Source organism: Saccopteryx leptura, chromosome 3 (assembly GCF_036850995.1).
Source record: "Saccopteryx leptura isolate mSacLep1 chromosome 3, mSacLep1_pri_phased_curated, whole genome shotgun sequence".
Taxonomy (NCBI): domain Eukaryota; kingdom Metazoa; phylum Chordata; class Mammalia; order Chiroptera; family Emballonuridae; genus Saccopteryx; species Saccopteryx leptura.
In genome coordinates, this window is record NC_089505.1 from 316,291,322 (window position 1) to 316,309,133 (window position 17,812).

Genomic DNA, 17,812 nt, shown 5'->3' on the forward strand with positions numbered 1-17,812 from the left:
ATTACTTTGTGTATTAAATGATTATGTGTCTCCAAGATTTAGGTATCTGGTTATAAGGTTGATGGCACACAAATATATCCTAACACCTGAGTTGAACTTCCACAATATAAGGACCATTTAATGGACACTGCCAGGCAGTGACAACTGTCTAGACAAGAACCAGAGAAGCATGTAAGATTACTCAGTATTATTCATTATATATATTTGTGGCAATCAGTGAACAAAAGAGTGTTTCCATGTTTTCAAAGATATAAGAATGACTTTATTATATACAACTTGGTGTTTTTCCTATCAGGAGCCATTGTCCTTAACTGTTCATTGTTTCCTGTTGTACTCAAGTCAGTTCTCATTTTGACCTCAATCTATCTTCCAAATCTTTTCCTTGGCTCCTTAAACTAAAGGCATTGTATCCCCAGAAGGTTCTATTAATTGTTCCCTGAATATATGCCTCGCTAAATCTTGTCAAGTTTTAACGTGTAACATCTGTAGGCAGAAGATATATGCATAACATATGTGTATGTGTTTTGAAGCATAGCAATAAAATGAACACTATGATTCTCCTCCTCTCCCCCAGGATATTGCTGTTGTTGCTTTCCGTTCTTGCTTTTCAGCTTTTGTTTGTTCTGTCTCTGCCTGGAATGCCTCCTTCTGCTCCTCTGTACTGAAACCTTCACGCTTCAAAGCTCCGGTCAGATCCTATCTCCAGCATGAAGCTTTCCTTTATGCATCCATAATTTCCCTTTCCCTGAGCCTTTATAGAACCTGTGGGTCATTCTGTTCATTGGGCATTTCAATATATTCTGTCTTTGTCACGTGGTGCTTCTTCTATGCTTTGTCCACCAACTAGACAGTGAGAGCTCACAGGGAAGGACTTTCATTCTGCCAGATGTACTTGCATTGCACTTAATAGATGTTTGACAGTTGCCACTATCCTAGATGGAAAATTCTCAAGGTAAACAATGTAGTGGATAGAACAATGAATACGATTTTAAAATCTGTGTTTAATTCCAGATCTCTGATCCTTATTAGGTGTGACATTGGGTAGTATAATTAACCTCTGAAAATTTCCTGATTACACACACAAACACATACACACACACGGAATTCATAGGGTTATTGTGAAAATTATATGAGATAATAAGCCTAAAAGTCCTGTATATATTGGTCTTTGGTGTTTGCTTATTTGACTTATGTAAGATAAATCCATACTTAACAGTATAGTCAAGATTTTATTGGTGACATAGAGGAACACTTGCTGTGACATAAGGAACAGCCTTGAGCTCTTGAGCCGGCATCTTCCACCTAACATATCTTTATAATTTTTTAAATTATGAACCTCATATTCTCTAATCACCCTGGAGTGTTATGAATCTCCATTTCAGTTTAATTGAACCACATAATTTAAATAAGTAATAAGTTGAAAAAATTGAATAAGAGGTCTAATTCAGACTTTGGGCTTTCTAATCAGGCAACCAAAAACAATAGGGACAGAATTTCAAGGAAAGGATTGAGATTAAGTACCCATTATGAGAAACATGGTCTAAAGATAGATGACTCCCACACATGACACTTATTATATAAAATGTAATCGTATTAAGAAATAAAATTCAATTTAAAAACATCTGAAGCAGAATTATTTTTAAATATTCACAAGTGATTATTAATATCATTCAAAAATTTTCATTTACATTTTAGAATCTTTGAACTGAAATGGAAAATAGATTCTTATCCATTACCTCGGTTTTCAGAGGGTAAATCAGGCCTGGGGGTTTCTGTGGCTTAGCCAGTGTTACAGGTCTATTTGATGTTGAGCCTGGGCTGGATTCCAGTTGTTCTAAACCTGTGTTCTGGGTCATTTACTTAAGATTTTGCTGCCCCTGGCTTCCTATTTTTCTTAAAGTATAGTTATTTTCAAACTTTTTGAAGTCACTGAATCTCTTATGCAGATGACAAATGTGTAGAACAGACAAACCCTCACTTGCTGTATTGAGAGAGGTTTGAGGAGTTGAAACTTAATCCTCTTTTCTGTCCTAAGTAGTATCAGCAGAGACACTTCCATATAATCCTAGCACTCTGCAGGACAGGGGAAAAAGTCTGGGCTTGTGTGTGTGTGTGGTTCTAATAGTACTAGATATTCATGCATATTCTTTTTCTCCCCAGTTTTACTGGGAAATATGAGACATGCAGCAGATTCTTGAGTAATGTTTTGTTCAACGTCATTTTGCTATAACATTGATGAGATGCTATAGGAATTTAACTCTTCTTTATGTCAATTAGTTTATGATAAAATTGATTTTATTATATGTCATTTTGCTTAAAGTCATAGAACCTATAGATTATTGCAAGTGAAGACTTACTGTACAGTACTCTATATATTTTAGGTGTATAGCATGATGAAGGTTTGATTTACATTGTATTGCAAAATGATTACCACAATAGGTTTATTTAACATCCACCATTTCATATAGATACAGTGAAAATAGAAGAAAAAGCATTCCTTGTGATGAGAACTATTTATCAGGATCTATTCTCTTAACTTTCCTATATATCATATAGCAGTGTTTGCTATGGTGATTGTGTACATTATCCCTACTAATTCTTTATCTCATAACTGGAAGTTTGACCCTTTTGATCACCTTTCTCCAATTCTCCCTCCTCTCATCCCCATCCCTCACCTTCACCTTTGGTAACCACAAATTTGATCTCTTTTTCTGTGTTTGCTTTTTTTTTTCTTTTTTGGCGTGTATGTTTTAGATTACACATGTAAGTGAAATCATACAGCATTTGTCTTTCTCTGTCTGACTTATTTTACTTAGCATAATGCCTTCAAGTTTCATCCATGTTGTTGCAAATACATATTCTTAAAAATACATTTGAAAATAAGGTCTAAGGATAAAAATAGCTTTCTCCCCTAATATTTAAGTAAATATGGTCAGTTAGAAAGATAAAACAAGAACATTATTGACTAAAAACTAAACACAATGAATCTGGCATTGTATGTGTTTTCTCCATACATTTATGTCAGTGTTTCTCATTTGTTTTTCAAACATTTCCTTTCTAATGCTGGGTTCTTGCCAGTTATGGAAAATTGTGTGCCCACTGTCAATATTTTCCAATAGCAATTAAAACTCTGGAGGAGTATCTTCAGTAATCATTAGGCTGGAAGGTTTATTTAATTTTCATTATATGTTGCTAACAGACCTTCTCTACCAAGTAAATTGTAGCATTTTATGCAGTTGAAAGTGCAGCGTTCTCTTGCTGCTTGACAGAAACCATTTCTGCATATGCTGCTCCTGTGTGTTATCATGTCAACTCCATCTTTCTGGAGAGATGTTGTTTGTATTTGAAGCCACTGAAAGTTAGAAGTCAGCAGAGTAAATCACACTCTCTTTGGGTGGACCAGCTGTGCATAAATATCTAACCATCACAGTTCTCTGAACTGAAGCCTCATACCCGGGTGCCCCCATGTACGACAGAAAAAACCTGACAGCATTATCAGAAGACAAGGTTGGTATGCCAGTCTGTCCCTGCTCTTTCTTTTAACTCTCTTTCAAATCTTTCTTTTGTTAAATAATCTAATCCTTACTTGATATTAGTGTATCATGTCAACTGACAGGATTATAGTGTAATGCAGGAAGAAAACAAAACAAAAATACTAATACTAGGCCATTTTAGAAGACAAAAAATGAAAATTATACAATATGCTATTTTCAATTTTGGAAAGCAGTTAGAATTTATGTTTTTTATTGTTTCATTTTAAGAACATTTCACTAAGTTCTGAGGGTCTGAAGATCTATTTAGTGGGAGCCCATGATAGAGAGGAGAAAATACACGTGATTAAAATACTTGCAATTGATCATGGCCAGGGCTACTGCAGGGCATACAGGCTTTGAGAACACCAGTGGAGTTTTGAGAAGTGAGAGATAGAGTTTCAGAGAGAAGCTAATATTTGAATCAGAACTTTAAATATGAGAATAACCAATGCCATGGTCAAAGTTCAAGGCCGAGAGGGAACATGAATGGACTGCAGGCCTTCAAAGTCCTCTAGGAGCAGCACGGTCACTCAAAGGGTTGAGGACACCCCTAGGTGAACAGCAGCTGCGGGCATACCACACGTGTGTGGTTATGAGGTCTGGGTGTAGATGTACTCCTAAGGGGTGGAATGAATGGCCTGATATAATAAATATTGTTGAAAACAATTCAAGTGTCCATCCATGGATGAATGGATAAATAAATGTGGTACATATACACAATGGACTATTATTCAGTCTTAAAAAAAAAGGAAATTCTAATTAAAATGGGTTTTTCACTCAATTGCAATGAGGACAGTGGTGTTAACCACACCACCAAATAATTTACATCACCAGCTGTGTGTCCTACAATGCAACTCAATTCTGACACTGTCTACCTAGACACAGCACCAGATCCCACAGATTAAGGGCTCAGAATCACAAGACTGTCCCCATTTCAGATGGCAACTACAAGACCAGGTTGTTACCTGTGCTTCTGACTCACTGGCTATAGATTAGAGGTTTTCACAATCCCCTCCTTGGGTTTGATTAACTTGATAGCGTGACCCATAAAACTCAGAAAATCTGTTTTCTCACTATATTCCTGGTTTTAAACAAAGGATATTAAAGCATATAAATCAGCAGCCAGATGAAGAGATGCAAGGGACAAAGTATAGGGACCTTTATGTCTGAACCTACTATACCTTCTCAGTGCATATACTCTCCCTGCATCTCCATCAATCTGGAACCTTCTGAATCCCGTCCTTTCAGGTTTTTATAGAGGTTTTCTTATATAAGAATGATTGATTAAATCATTGACCATTGTTGATTGAACTTAATATCCAACCCTCTCTGCTTCCTAGAGGGCAGGTGGGTTAAGACTAGAAGTTTCAGCCTTCTAATTACTGGTTGGTTCCTCTGGTGACCAGCACCACTATTGGGTGACCTAGGGTGTCAGTTTAAAAATCACCTTATTAACAAAACAAAAGGGACTGTAAACCCTCTCACCACGTAAGAAATTCCTAGGGTTCAGGAACCCTCTTTCGGGAACAGCGAGCTCTTTACAGTGATGTGTTGTGTGTCCTCTACTTGCTCCTTTCTGCTTTAGAAAGCCTGGAATGGTTCAAGATGTTTGGATATTTTCCTTGTGGTATAAAATTTCAAAATTTAGTTCATTTTCTATCAGGATTGAAAACTTTTTTTCTCTCTCTCATATCACTTTTCAAACATCCCCTTCAACCCTGAGCTTGTCTGTCCACTTCCGGAACTTTTGTTCTAATCTAAAGTCAACAGTGTAATATGTCCTATTAAAATAAATGACTACTGATCATTTCCTATTATGTCATCCACTAACTCTGCTATAATAGAGTGCTTTATTCTTGTTCTATTTGGTCTTTTTCTCTTATTTGAAAAAAAAATGACAGAACAAACAAAAAGTCTTTTGAACTTCTGAAATAAGGCATAGAAAACAGAGCCTGTTATGAGAAACCTACCCAAACGTTGATAGAATTTGTTCATTTGTCAGACATTTGTTGAGCACTAAGTAAATACCAGGCTGGGGGGCCCAGGGGTGAACAAGTCCTAATTCCTAATCCTCACAGGGCTTTCCATGTGGGTGGGGGGCTCCCCAGAAACAGAGCCTGTAGTGAGGACTATGGGAAAGTGATGAATGTGGAGATGGTTAAGATATTGCAAAACAAATCATTGTCAGCTCAGGGACATGAGTGAGAAACATACAAAACAAATACATATTTTCAGGTTGTAATAGAGGCTCTAAAGATAATTAAGGGAAACAAGATAGTGAATGTAATGGGGTCAAGGTGAGCTTGGTTGGTCAGAGCAAATGTCATAATCCAAATATGTTTGTCATGAATTTTCCTTTAATAGGAAGATGCTATTCTCTGTTGTTTTGGTGGATGAGTTAGTCCGGGGTGGGCCCTGAAACAACACCAGCCCAACACCAACCTTCCTGGTAGACGATGAGGCTGTTTCAGGACCCTCTTGCCTCCTTGGGAAGAACTCTGCAGCATCTCTGGGCCTTGCTCCCATGCTGTTCCTCAACTTTTAGGGCATCAGTACCTGCATTCTGTCACTTGTTTCTTGTTTAGACCCTTTCTGAGGGTTGTTCAGGAATATCTTGTGACTTCCAGCCCATGTTTTCATTTTGAACATGCTTTATCTAGTTAGAAAGTTAGCCTTTATTTCCCTTTGTTCCAAGAAATATGGCCATAATTTTTATTAATGATAAAGTCAATTTAATTATAATCTGGACATAATTATAATATTTCTATCAAGCATTTTAGAGCTGCGCTAAACTTCTGGCTTTTGTGTTTTAGCACGCCAGGTTCTGATGGCGTGTGATATGAGACAAGAAAATGTCAAAATGTTCAAACTTTGTTCCATCCCTTACTTTTATAAACCACTTAACTCCTATTGTCTAAAGTTGTTACATAAATATATACAGTACTAGATTCTTCACTATGTTTTTCATACACACACACACACACACATACACACACACACCCCTTTACTTACCCTATATTCCAATGTGGAATTGTTTGCTTGACCTGCCTGTGTTTCTGTTCACAAATATCTCAGGGATCCTTCCAACCCAACCTTTGGCTTTTTCTTCTTGTTGTAGCCTGTACTTGTTCCTTAGATGTGATACTTGAGGCCCCTCCCTCCTATCTAACTGTATCTCACACCTACACTTACACTTCAGTGCTTTCTGGCTGCCAAGGCAAAGGAGCCTCCCCTGACAGAGTCTGTGGGGGCACATGCCCCTGCTGGGTAAGGCTCCAGGGAATAACAGTAACATAGGTAAAGATGTATGTGTCCCTGATTTAATACATTATCTATGTGACATTTATACTTATAAAAGACAGATTAGGGAACAATTATTCTTATTCAAAAGCAATTTTTTACTTATACAAAATTCACCATAGAATTTTTTCTCATCATTTCAAGCATAATCTGATTAACAAGAATTTAATTCATATAAAGGTTTTTAGAAACACATTGTGTGAAATTACATTTCTATTACTATACCCTTCAAAAATTATTTCTATTATTCAGATTAAGTGATGAATGATATCTGCTTTGTCATATATAATATGGTTAAATCTATATTACACTAAATAGAATGCTTATTTTTTATGATAGAAAAAGTGAGTTTTCTTTCATTAAAATGGAAAATTCTGGGATGAAGTGGAGGATTATATCTAGTGGTTTAGTGTATGTGGGATAATTAACTAAAATAAATACTCTTTTCAGATAGAAGAATGATTCGCAATTAAAATAGCATATTCTTTGAGTTTTAAAGAGCAGTGGTGGGGAAGTATGTATTGATCTACCCACTTTTGTTTTTCTTTTTGCCTAATGTGCTTATATTTATTACACTATTTTTAAAGTATAATTGGCATGCAATATTATATTAGCTTAAAGTGTACAACAGTGATTTGATATTTATATACCTTACAATGTTATTATCAGAATAAGTCTAGTAACCACCTATCATTGTGCAAAATTATTACAATATTACTGACTACATTCTTGTACATTTATACTTTTGTGAGATGGGTGACTATTATCTGGAAGTGTCTACTCTCCCATAATAACCTCAATTATCATATAAATAAAAAATATCTTCTGACATTATCTGAAAGTGCTTAGGAACGACGCACTAGAAGATCCCTTGCTGTTTTTTGAGTTGTTTTGAGTTGAGTTTTCAGAAGTCCCTGGTGTTCTTATTCCTTCAGATGAATCAACGGTGACTTGCTTCTCCTTTCAGCAGTGGAATTATGGTGTAACAAGAAAATGACCTCATGGGAAAATATAACAATAAAAGTTAGCATAAAATGCATCACCTATTGATAACCCATTTGAACAGTAACAGATATGTAACCTAAGTGCAGAGCACACTGTCTCAATTTGCAGCCTACCTCCCCGCCCTCCGAGGCCCAATTTCTGATGTAGTTCCCAATGCGTTATGATTTTCCCTGTCTTCTCCCAGGTCAAACTCCCTTTGTAATGAATTCCTGCTGGCGTGGGATTCTGGGGTCTGAGCTGCTGGCCGCTTTCGGGTGCACACTGAGGCGCCACGGCCGCCACAGCTCCGCCTGCAGCTCTGACAGCAGGCACTCCCAGCTGGTTTCACTCAGCGCCCTGGAAGCCGAGTTGCTCAGCACTACTGTCCTGCTCGGCTTGCTCAATCGGCCATGACGTGTGCACGCTCCTGTCTGCTCCCTGGGGCATCGCATCTTGAGTGAAGTGCCAGCTCCAACCAGCCACTAGGCAGCAGCAGCCTTACCAGTTCTGCCCTTACGACAGGCAGAGACCCAGGGGAACTTCCCTTAGGTTTTCATTTTAGTCAGAAAAGGAAGTATGGCGAACCCGATCTAACTCCATAATATTTTTTCTCCAATTCATTGCCAGAATGTACTCCTGGTTCCGCAGGACTCAGTTGATGCTTGCTTTCAGCCAAGGTACTCTTACTCCTCCCCTCTCTCAGGGGAAATCGTGGTTTAGAAGGTCTCAGTCTTTGATCTGTGACTTTGAAATCCTTTACTGATTGGACAAAGCTTTGTAAAAGAGTCCCACTTAGAGCATTTAAAAACATAAACAGTGCGTGAGAGAGCAGCCACATTTAAAAGGAATAGAAGGGTATACGTTTCTCTACGGTTGCATCATCTATCATGTTTGCCCTACATGTCTCTCAGTGCGTGACCCTCCATTTTAGTTAAATGAAAAAATCTTGTTCATTAAACATCAGCTTATGTTCCAGTCACTGAAACTATATGCATCTTCCATCCCTCCCTGTAGCAGGAGAGTAAGAAACTACCATCTTTCTTTCTAAGCTTAACCCTCTAACTGGGTTCCATGCCTGAATAATGTATTTATTGATTATGTATAAAGAGCCTAGGATGTGCTAAGCATTTGCTAGAAATCATAGGACAAATGTGCACAAGCTGGGGTGGTCCCCGCTCTCATGGAGCCCCTGGCTTTGCTTGGCACATTCTTCTCCCAATCACTGCCCCCTCCCCATTGTTTCCATTTCTGCTCCTTCTCCCGTCTCTACCTTAACATTTTTCTTATTTAAAAAAAAAACATTTTTTTTTTGCTTATTCCTCATGCCCCATTTAGCTCTGCCCCAGTTTCTCTTCTTTTTCTTTCTATTTGCTCACTCATTTTGCTTTCAGTGGTTTTCAGAAACTTGCCTCGTCTGGTGTCGGTTTTTGATGAAGCTTGCCTGTTCACAAGAATAAAAAAAAAAAAAAGAATAGAAAAAAAGAATCCTGCTACAATATTAGTCCTTCAGTCCGTCTTTGCAAGTTTCTGTTACAATATATTTGGATTAGAACCAGGGATTCATTTTAATAAGCCACATAACATCAGGCAAATTGGTTAACACTGGGCTACACGACTTGCAACTCTTTCTCCCCATCCGTCTCTTTCACGTTATGTGGACACTACCTGTGCTAGTCCCCGCCTTGCTCTTCTGTCCTTCACGCTCTCTTCCAGAGCCACCGAAAGGCTTCCCAGGTATTACGGGCCCTGCTGCAGGATCCAATCACCAGTCCATATCTGGAACCTGAATTTTTGTTATTCATCTTATTGTCTAGACTTCCCATCTGCTTTTTCATCTGTGTAGTGGATATTTCCCTGTTTATTTTACCATCACTCAAATTTAACCTGTTCAAATAACATCCCAAGGCTGGCTTCCCTTCTTGGTTTTCTGGTTTTTATTCATGATTACTATTTTCTCTTTTATTGGTGCTAAAAATCTCAGTGTCTGCCTTAATTCCTATCTCTTTTCCATCTTATGTCCAACCAGACACTGTCCTGCTAATTTTCTCTGCATAGTGTCTCTTCTCTCTCTCTATTTTACTGCCATTGCTGTTAAGGTCCCTTTAACTTCATATCATTACTGCTTCCCTAGCTGTCTGCCCTATCTCCCTGATTTCAGGCTATCCCGAGACTCATATGTGCCCCACACTATTCTACTGCTCCATGTTCACCAGGGTGCCTTCATTCTAGCTTAAAAGGAGAAAGCTATCTATCAAGGGGCACTCAGGTGCTGTGCCCAGCTAATATGCTTCTCAAAGGCAAGCAACATGGTAAGCTGTTAGGCAAAATAATTTCTAGTACTTGATGTGACCAATGGCATCTTAAGAAGCAAGTTACTCTCAGTTACTGCCAGTTCACCCTGGGGAAGCGGGGGCTGAATCACGCGAAAGGAATGTTCTTACACAGATAAGTAGGCCGATTAAGTCATTTACTGCTTTGGAATATATAGATCTTACCATGCACGGTGCCACATGGTTACAAGCCACTTGTGTTTCTAGAGGCTGAACACAAGGTGGGCAAAAGTAGGTGTACAGTTGTATGTGAAACAGTTTATTCTTGTATTATTACTGATTGATTATTGCATTATTTATTTGTATTATAACTGTAAACCTACTTTTGCCCATGCCTGTATACAAAGCCCCCAGCCCCTCTCAGGGGTGAAGAACCAGGAGAGCCCCTGTCTCTACTTTTGCTTGTAAATTTCCTTAATAAACTCTTTAATTCTGGGGTTGTCAGCCTTTCTCTTCAGTATCTCAGTCCTGTTCTCCTTTGGAGGTCAGTTCCAGTCTGCCTTGGAAAATGTTTCCAACAGAAGTCAAATTGTAATCAGAAGGATAGTTGATGTGCATGACATCAGAGCCAGGGAGTTTATTACAGAATCGGGCTGTATAATGGTATGAAAAGAGGTTAGTTGAACACACTGACTTTCACAAGGAAGATAAATGGAATTCCTAGTACGTCCTCTTTCTGGACTGTGCTTGCATGAACATTGCTAACATAGCACCACCTCTGTGATGCCCATTTGTCTATGTGTCCATGGTGCGGACCTCTCATGAGCTGCCCCTTGGAGACATCAGCACATCCATTCAGTTACCATCAAATTAGGTGGCCTCTCATTTATGTTAGCTTTACATATCTTTGCTTTGATCCACTGCACACATTGATTGTAAATTTACTTCCTGAGTGGCTCCTAATTCTCTTTACATCCAAGTACTTAGTGGAAGATAGTATCCAAATAGTCACCATTTATCAAGAATAGTAATATAATAATATTAATTACATTAGAAAGAAATCACCTATAATCTCATGCTATAACATGATTTTTATAAACATTTTTTAGCATTCTCTATCTTACTATGCATTTTATGTCATTATAACATCCAAGAATGATGCTCTTTTCTTCTTTTTTTAGCTTTTCCAAAGAAATACAGTAAAAAGCTGAAAATAGAAACTAAGAAGCTAGAAAACATTAAGAAGACAAAAGCTGAGAAATAAGAGGGTTGATAAGAAAGTATAATGAGGAGATAACAGTGAATATAAATAATTGGGCATGAGAGGTGCACTGAAGTGGTTGCAAATCCTTCCCACAAAAGCAATTATAAAACTGATTGTTAAAAATATTTCTGGCTCAGGAAATTGACCAAAAGCAAACAATACATTGATATGCATTTATCGCCCTGGCCGGTTGGCTCAGCGGTAGAGCGTCGGCCTAGCGTGCGGAGGACCCGGGTTTGATTCCCGGCCAGGGCACACAGGAGAAGCGCCCATTTGCTTCTCCACCCCTCCGCCGCGCTTTCCTCTCTGTCTCTCTCTTCCCCTCCCGCAGCCAAGGCTCCATTGGAGCAAAGATGGCCCGGGCGCTGGGGATGGCTCTGTGGCCTCTGCCTCAGGCGCTAGAGTGGCTCTGGTCGCAACATGGCGACACCCAGGATGGGCAGAGCATCGCCCCCTGGTGGGCAGAGCGTCGCCCCATGGTGGGCATGCAGGGTGGATCCCGGTCGGGCGCATGCGGGAGTCTGTCTGACTGTCTCTCCCTGTTTCCAGCTTCAGAAAAATGGAAAAAAAAAAAAATGTAACAAAAAAAAAAAAAAAAAAAAAAAAAAAAAGAAATGCATTTATCCATTAAAAACAAAAACAAAAAGAAAATAAAACAACAAAAAAAAAAAACTCTGGTACTGGCCTAGGTGGCTCAGTGGATAAAGCAATGAATAGGAGGTTGTGAGTTGGACCCCAGGTCAGGGCAGACATAAGAAGCAATTAATGAGTGCACAACTAAATGGAACAACTAAGTAAAACAAGTTGATGCTTCCCTCTCTCTTCCTTCCAATCCTCCCTCTCTCTACTTCCCTTCTCTCTCTCTCAAATCAATGAATTACTGTACTTGTATAGACAGTAAAAGTCTGTAGCATTCTTGTCTAGGGAGGCTGCCTTCTCCCCCGACCTCTCCAGCTCATTTTGATAGGTATGGCGGTTCTACCAGGATGGGGCTGACCGTGAACACCAGCAGCTCCACTGATGGGGGCTTATTTAATTTTGGATGTAGAGAGAAAATCCACACTCAATGGCATGGCCAGTAAAATTTCTAAACTTGGTAAGATATGAATAGGGCAGCCTTGAGGTTTCATCCTGGTTGGGGGAGCTAAAGACTGGTAGATTCTCCTGATATTTAAAAGGAAGATCTTAAAACTCAAAGAGCCATAAAAGTGGTATTTAAGCTCTCCTTATCACTTGGCTGACTAGGAGACTGTATTCATGTGCAGGAGTGACTCCAGAGGCTACAAGCTCTCCACACACACCTAGCTCATTGGAAGGCTGCATGCACACTCTGGGAAGCTGCAAGAGGTCCAGTGGAAAGTAAAAGCCAGTAGACTTGAAAATGCATAAACTTTAAATGTGTTCCCAACCCACACATGGATCCATTGGCACAAGGTGGAAACCGAATGGGCATAAGATGTGTGATTACAGCCTTTAACCAATCATTGGCTGACTACTAAGTCATGCAAACACTGGAAAGACAGGCTAGAAAGTAAAAATAAGAATATAAACAATAATCAGAGGCATCAGCAGCTGCACATCATGGGGATTATAGATTCAGCAAATTTAGTCCAAAGAAAATTACTAAAAAAAAAAAAAGAAAGAAAAAGAAAACAACAAACCAACTAAACTAGAAAAAAAAAATCCAGCAACAACTCTCTCTTTCACAAACACATATCAGAATTCATACCTTCTATAATATATTATCTAAAATTCTCAGTATTCAAGAAATATTATGCAGAGTCACACAGAGAAACAGGAAAGTGTAACCCACCTCAAGGAAGAAAGCTGCATAAATTATCTTTGAGTGGACCCAGATGTTGTATTTAGCAGAACCAGATGTCAAAAGCAGTTATTATATAGATGTTCAAAGAAATAAAAGAAACTATGTTTAAGGAATTAAAAAGATAAGGCAATGTCTTAACAAATAGAAAATATCAATAAAAATAGAAACTTTAAAAAAGAACTATGTAGAAATTCTAGAGTTCAAAGGTATTAATTAAAATTTAAAAATATGCTAAGTAGATTCAATAGAAAAATTAAGATGACAAAAGGAGGGACCACTTTTGATACATCAATCAAATTTATCCAATTCTAAATAAAATTTTTTTTAAAAATAAAGAACACCAAGAAAAAAGATTTAAAAAATATTAACAGGTCTTCAGAAATCAGTAAGAGAACATTAAGTTTAACCATATATAAATAATAGGAACTACCCCAAAATAGGAGAAAGAGGCAGAAAAATATTTGAATAAATAATGACCAAAACATCCTGAATTTGATCATAAATATCTAAAAGTTCAACAAACAGTAAGAATAGAAGTGAATGTCCTTAACCCAATAAACAGCACTTATGAAAAACCTATAGTTAACATTATATTTCATCATGAAAGGCAGAATGCTTTTCTCCGAAGAGCAGGAACAAGACATGGATGTTTACTATCACCATATTATTTAACATTGTATTAGGAGTTCTAGGACATATAATAATAAAGAAGAAAGGAAGGAAGGAAGGAAAGAAGGAAGGAAGGAAGGAAGGAAGGAAGGAAGGAAGGAAGGAAGGAAGGAAGGAAGGAAGGAAAAAGGAAGGAAGAAGAAAAAAGTGAAAAAAGAGAAAAAAAAGATGGGGAGAGAAAAGGGGAGGAAGGGCAGGGGAGGGGAGGAAAGGAAAGGAGAAAGAGAAGTTGGAAAGAAAGGAATCTAGATTTGAAAGGAAGAAATAAAAGTGTTGTTTTATTTTAATTTTTTTTAAATTTATTCATTTTAGAGAGGAGAGGGAGAGAGAGAGAGAGAGAGAGAGAGAGAGGAGAGACAGAGAGAGAGAAGAGACAGAGAGAGAGAAGGGGGAGGGGCTGGAAGCATCAACTCCCATATGTGCCTTGACCAGGCAAGCCCAGGGTTTCGAACCGGCGACCTCAGCATTTCCAGGTCGACGCTTTATCCACTGCGCCACCACGGGTCAGGCCGTGTTGTTTTATTTTAAAAATTTTTCAGATAACATTATCTTGTATGTAAAGAATCCCAAGGAATCAACAAAAGTTATGAGAACTAATAAATGAGTTTAGAAAGTCAACAAGATGCAAGATCAATATGCCAAAATCAGTTTTAAAATACTATCAACAAACAATACAAAAATGATACTTACCTAACAGGGGAGATACCATGATCATGAGGGTGGCTTTCACAGGGTGAGGCTTATCCATTGCACTCTGGATGTGTTGACCCCTGCGATTTCCCCAAATCTGGGAAACACAATTGCATAATTTGTGGTAGTGGGGGACTGCGTTCGTGCTCTCTCTTGGCAAAAAACAAAACAGAAAATCCAAAAATGAAGTTAAGAAAATAATTAATTCACAATAGCATCAAAAAGAACAAATATTTAAGGATAAATTGAACAAAAAAAGGACTATTACACTGAAACTATAAAATACTACTGAGAAAATTTAAAAAGATATAAATAAGTAAATCAATATTCCATGTTTATAAATTGGAAAAAATAGTTAAGATGTCAATTCTCAAATTGATTGATAGATTCAACAGGTCTCTACTAAAATTCCAGCAGACATTTTTTTGTAGAAATTGATAAGATGGTTCTAATATATAGAAATGCAAAGGGACTGGAATTGCCAAAATAATTCTGAAAAATAAGGGCAAAGTTAGAATCAAATTTCAAAACTTACAATGAAGTAAAACAGTGTAGAATTTGCATAAAAGTAAATATTTAAATGAACAGAACTGAATCCAGGGTCTAGAAATAAAACTATTACACTGAAGATGAATTGATTTTTTAAATAATTAAACGTTTTTACTTAGAGATAAAGATTCATGTGTAGTTGTAATAGAGCTGAAACTAATACAATATTATATGTCAACTCTAATTGAAAAATAAAAAATAATTAAAGAATAATAATACAGAAAAATTCTGTGTATTTTTTCTTAGTTTTGCCAATGGTAACATCTTGCAAAACTATATAGAGCATTCACAAGATATAGAGCGTTTTCATCACCACAAATATCCCTCCTGTTGCTTTTAGTCACACCCATTTCTCTTCCTTCCCCCTCATTCCTGATCTCTGGCAATGATTAATCTGTTCCCCATTTCTATAATTTTATCACTTCAAGAATGTTATATAAATAAAATTATATACACAGTATATATATATATATATATATATGCATATATGTATATGCCGTTTTAGGATTTGATTTTTTTCACTTAGCATAATTCTCTGGATATTTATTCAAGTTGTGAAGTATATCAATGGTTTTTCCTTTTTCTTACTGAGTAGTAGTCAGTGAAATGAATGTACCAGTTTAATCAATCACCTCTTGAAAACATTTTGGTTGTTTCCATTTTTTGTTATTACAGAAAAGTTTGCCAAGAACAGTGTGTATAGGTTTTTGAGTGAGTGAACATAAGTTTTTATTTTTCTGGGATGAATACCCATGAGTGGAATTCCTGGGTTTATGGCATTGCATACTTAGTTTTTTTAGAAAATTAGCAAAATATTTTCCAGAGTGTTGTGTTATTTTACACTTCTACCAGTAATGTATGAATGATCCAACTTCTCTACATCCTTTCCAATATTTGAGTTGCCACCATTTTTATATTGTAGCCATTCTTAAAGATTAACAGTGATTATCTCATTGTGATTTTAATCTGTGCTTCCTTGCTGGCTATACTAATACACCCCATTTAATTACCACAGCTATGTACTAAGCCATAATAATGGATTGTTTCATTCCTTCCAATTCATTCTTTTTTTAAAGACTGTTTTAGCTATTTTGGTGCTGGCCAGTTACTTTTGGTGAACTGTGTAAAGGCATTTTAATGAAAAAAAACCCCAGCATTTTCAACAAAAAGGAGTCTGTAACAATTGAATTACAAACTATAGAAATGATCCCTGAAAGTATAGTCTTACAATTGAATTACATAAGCAAAAAAAAAAAATAGATTTTTATTTCACATCATACACAAAATTTAACTCAAAAGGGATCCTAGACCTAAACAAAAGACCTAAAACTAAAACTTCCAGAAGAAAATATAGGAGAAAATTATTGTGGCCTTGGATTAGACATACAAATCTTAGCTATTATATCAAAATCTAAATCCATACACAAGAAAATGGATTGTTGGATTTCATCACAGTAAAATATTTTGCTCTTTGAAAACTCCCATGAAGAAAATGAAAAGACTAACCTGAGGAAAAATATTTTTATATCCTATATCTTATGAAATATTTGAATCTCGAATATATAAAGACAAGTATGTTTATTCTTAGAACCTAAGTAATAGAATCCAATTTTTTAAAAAGGCAAAAGACATGAACAGATATTTTCAATATAAGATGTATGAGAAGTGGAAAAGCACATGAAAAGATGCTCAATATCATTTGTCATTAGGAAATTTCACTTTTAAATAACAATGTGATGCCACCACACACCCTATACAAATGGCTATAATAAAGAAAAGACTAAAAATACCAACACTTGGTGAAAATGTGGAAATATAGAATCTTCATATATTATTGATAAGGCATGGGAAATTGCATAACCATATTAGAAAACGTGTTGGCTTCTTTCTCAAAAATTAAACTTATGATACAGCTCAGTAATTCCACATCTAGATTTCTACCCAACAGAACTGAGAACTCATGTCCACAGAAAATCTTGTACCGATGTTCATAGCAGCATTATTCACAAAAGCCTCAAACTGGAGGCAATCCAAATGTCTATCAAATGGTTACTAGAAGAACAAAATGTGGTTTTTATACAGTGGAATGCTGTTTACCAATGAAAAGGACTGCTTATATGTGCTACAGCTGGGATGGACCTCAAAAACATTATGCCAAGAGAATGTATCTAGGCACAAAAGACTACACATCGTGGATTCCATTTTTATAAATTTCCCAAAGACAATTCTGTATGTAGAGAAAGTAGATCACCTGGGTTTGGGAAAGCAGACTTGGAAAAAAACAGGGAGAAAAAACACACAAAGTTATTTAGTCTTTGACTCTTCTTACATCTCTCCAAGAAGAAGTAGACACTGAGTACCCCTGAGTAATAGAGGTTAGTGAGTTGGAAGAATGGAGCCAAATTGATGCCAAAAGAACATTTTTCTTTCCTAAAGTGAAGTTGCAAAGCTGGCATTTCTTAACAGCCAAGCATTTCCTGAAAGCAGCTCACAGTTGACTATGCTGAAATACCGAGGAATTGCCATGTCATCATCATTCCTCTCCGACTTGTGATATGTGTAGTAATACTAGTGATCATTTTTGCTTAAAGAACACAAACTCTCACAAATATTTCTAGACTTGAATCACAATTGTTTACATGTTAATTATATGGTGTAATCTATGCTTCACTTACCTGTATAGTGATCCTGTAACTCTGAAAGAAATATGATTATAATCTACTTGTAT

The 17,812-nt window shown here is 37.0% G+C and overlaps 1 non-coding gene and 1 pseudogene across 1 annotated transcript; one reads left to right on the plus strand and one right to left on the minus strand.

Moving 5' to 3' along the window:
• Nucleotides 1-14,527: 14,527 nt before the first annotated feature.
• On the plus strand, nucleotides 14,528-14,691 carry LOC136401731 (U1 spliceosomal RNA). Its single transcript, XR_010750735.1, has one exon. It is a non-coding gene; the product is annotated as a U1 spliceosomal RNA (small nuclear RNA).
• Nucleotides 14,692-16,236: 1,545 nt separating this feature from the next.
• Nucleotides 16,237-16,310, minus strand: LOC136401818 (small nucleolar RNA U3; annotated as a pseudogene).
• Between the last annotated feature and the right edge of the window lie 1,502 nt (nucleotides 16,311-17,812).